Raw genomic sequence first — 3,139 nt, 5'->3', positions numbered from 1 at the left:
CCTATTTGCACGGGAATGTCTTCTAAGACTCCTATAGGCTGGACCGCAGATCGGTCAGCCATCAATGCTACAAGGAACGGAGAAGCTACCTGGGTCTTCTAGTTTGTGGGGTGAAGTGTGGGTTAGATATGAACACGATTCTTTAGTAAGTGCGACAGTATGCACAGTTTCAAGTGACCGCTTTTTAGATAAAAGTTGTTTCATGAATTTAGTATAAGCGGGTACTTGGTTTACTAATTCGAGAAAAGGAATTTGTACATTCAAGCTACGAATAACTTTTTCAAATTTATTGAAAGATACCTGTTCCTTCGTTGGCACTAGTCGCTCTAGATATGGGGCTGTAAGAAGTAACTTAGCCCTCTCATCTAAATCTCGCATGCCGGCATCCGTGGACTTAGGCTGGAAGTCCACTACCTTCTCCTTATTGAAGCTTGACCCCTCTTTAGACCGTCTCAAATATGAACCATTGATCGACATTGGGTCGTACTTCGGAACCGGAACAGACCCATCAGCAGTCGGGTATGGCCTCAATATTTTCGGGGCAGTCGTACCCCGAAACAAATGATCCCTCAAGTTATCAGGCATTGGAGGACGAAAAGGTTCACTATCAGCAGCAATCTCAGTCGATCGACCGGTTAGGTCAGTCGATCGACTGGCTTCAACAGTACCAGAAGCTATTGTTTGTTGCACCTCAGTCGATCGACCGGGTATGTCAGTCGATCGACTGACATACCTGGCAGACGCCTTTTTCTTTCCTTTGTTCATTCCAGCTTTGTTTTGACTCGGTTCCGGCTTATCTTTTTCAGGGGCATCCTCGATCATAGCGGGCCCCTCCAGGGTGGACCCGCTCCTCACAGTGATGGCATTAAGGATCTCTTTTTGGTCCGTCTGAGTCGGTAAGTGTCCCGGAGCTCGAGTGGTATTCTTGCTAGCCAATTGAGCAATTTGGCTCTCTAACAGTTTCATTCCTGCCTCTCTAGCTTGGGACTCCTTTTGCAGCATATTCTTCAACTAAGCAAACTCGAAATTTTGGGTTTGTTGCTGCTGCGGCACATAGGGAGGTTTTTGGTACTGTTGTTGCTTATGAGGAGGCACATAAGTATGCTGCTACTGCTACTGTGGAGGTTGAGTCGGATTCAGGACATTCTGGCTACTCCACCTCAAGTTGGGATGGACATTTGGCTCATAGTACGTATTTGTCTGCCTGTAATGTTGAAAGGAAGCACAAGACTCAAAGGGACTACGACAATTTTCTGAGACATGTCCCTCAGCTCCACATCTTCTACAGACGAAAGGATCGTCTGAAACAGCATTCACATGATACATCCCTCCTTTAGAAGCTCCTCCCAACTCGTATTTGTCAAACCTCGCCGTGAGAGCCTCTAATGCAGCTACAGAAGGGGATTCAGCACTCCTCCTCTGATTGCCTCATGAATTCCCATATTCAGCTTTATGGGTGGCTAAGTCATCAATGATCTTCCACCCCTTAGTCTCTCCCATATTCTCAGCAAATCGGCCATTGGCTGCACCATCCAAGATAGCCCTATGATCGTCATACAGCCCGTTATAGAACTGATTGCAAAGACTTCATTTTTCGAACCCATGGTGCGGAATGGTTCGCACCAGCTTCTTGAAACGGACCCATGCTTCATGAAAGTTATCATCAGGTCCCTGTTTAAAGCTCGTGATCCGAGCTCTAATGGCATTCGTCTTTGAGGCAGAGAAGTATTTCTTATAGAATGCCAAGGCCAAAGAATTCCAGTCGGTGATCCCATGAGCAGCTCGATCCAGATCTCTGTACCACTCCCTTGCAGCTTTACGGAGTGAGAATATAAACATAGTCTCCTTTATCTGGTCCTGGGTCACACCGGTCGGCGGGGGTATAGAGCAGCAATAATCGATAAATATCTCCATATGCTTGGCTGCATCTTCATTTGCAGCTCCCCCGAACTGGTTCCTCTCAACTAAGTTGATATAGGAAGGCTTCGGTTCGAATTTCCTATCAGCTACAGCTAATTCGAACCCCTTGTATATATTTGCAGCTGTCGGCTCAGAATGACTTGCTATAGTTGCTTCTTCACCATGATTGGAATGTCCGGAGAAGTGACTGTCTCACCAAGAAGTAGAAGCAGGAGATATAGGTGGATCTTCTTGAACGATTCGTTCTCGTAGTAACTAGACAGAGTACTCAGCTCTTACTCTGTCGGTAATACCCTTGATGATCGTCTCAACTCACGCAAGGTCTTCTCAATCTCAGGATTGAAAGGTACTAATTCACCACTCTGTGACCTGCGCATAAGAAGAAACTACAAAAAGAATATGAGAATAGTTTAAGGAACGAATGTCCCTTAAACTAAGAAACGGACTAAAATAAAACAACTAAAAATTAGAACAATTGCCTCCCCGGCAACGGCGCCAAAATTTGATACCCGTCGTTGTGAGTACCAAAAATAAAATTTATAATTCCTATTAAAACTAACCTAGGCTAGTGGTAACAGGGTCGAACCACAAGGAGGCGAATGTAATTAAAAGTTGTCTAAATTTAGTCTAAGGCAACAAGTGTGGGGGTTGATTTGATTTGGTCTATAGCTAATAACAATAAAGATAATAAACTAAAGATATATATTAAATCAAATATAAAGAAGGGTACTAGGATGGTCGGTTCACTATAGTTTCGGCGGCAGCAAACTAAGTCGGTCTAAATCAAACACATGAGGCGGGAAAACAAGAGGTCCTCTCGGTCCACTCTTTACAGATAGCATCTTTCGATCTTGCTATAAGTCCCTAATATCACTAATACTGACTCTCGTCCTGAAAAGTGACTAATAATCTAAACTTTACCTATCTTTCGATCTCAGCATAGTTTAGTCATTTTAATTGGTGATCTAACAACTGCCCCTATCTCTCGATCTAATGGGCCAGTCACATCCTAAACATTCAACTAGTCGTGTGCACTCGATTCGTCGAATAAAGAATTAAAACAATTAAAACGAAGGTAAAACCTCACGTGGCCAGTCGATCGACCAGGCATGGCGGTCGATCGACTGACACGCGATTTCAGTCCATATTAATTCTACCTCGCCTAATCCTACAGTTCCCCTACATCTTAGCACAAGCAATTTAGCTACTCATACTGAAA

The 3,139-nt window shown here is 44.1% G+C and overlaps 1 non-coding gene across 1 annotated transcript; it reads left to right on the top strand.

The window, feature by feature from the left end:
* The first annotated feature begins 1,597 nt into the window (after positions 1-1,597).
* Positions 1,598-1,704, top strand: LOC141636600 (small nucleolar RNA R71). The gene has a single exon (XR_012541205.1). It is a non-coding gene; the product is annotated as a small nucleolar RNA R71 (small nucleolar RNA).
* Positions 1,705-3,139: the final 1,435 nt, after the last annotated feature.

The sequence above is a fragment of the Silene latifolia genome, chromosome Y (assembly GCF_048544455.1).
Source record: "Silene latifolia isolate original U9 population chromosome Y, ASM4854445v1, whole genome shotgun sequence".
Taxonomy (NCBI): Eukaryota; Viridiplantae; Streptophyta; class Magnoliopsida; order Caryophyllales; family Caryophyllaceae; genus Silene; species Silene latifolia.
Note: the sequence above shows the minus strand (reverse complement) of the source record. Positions and strands in the feature narration are given on the sequence as shown.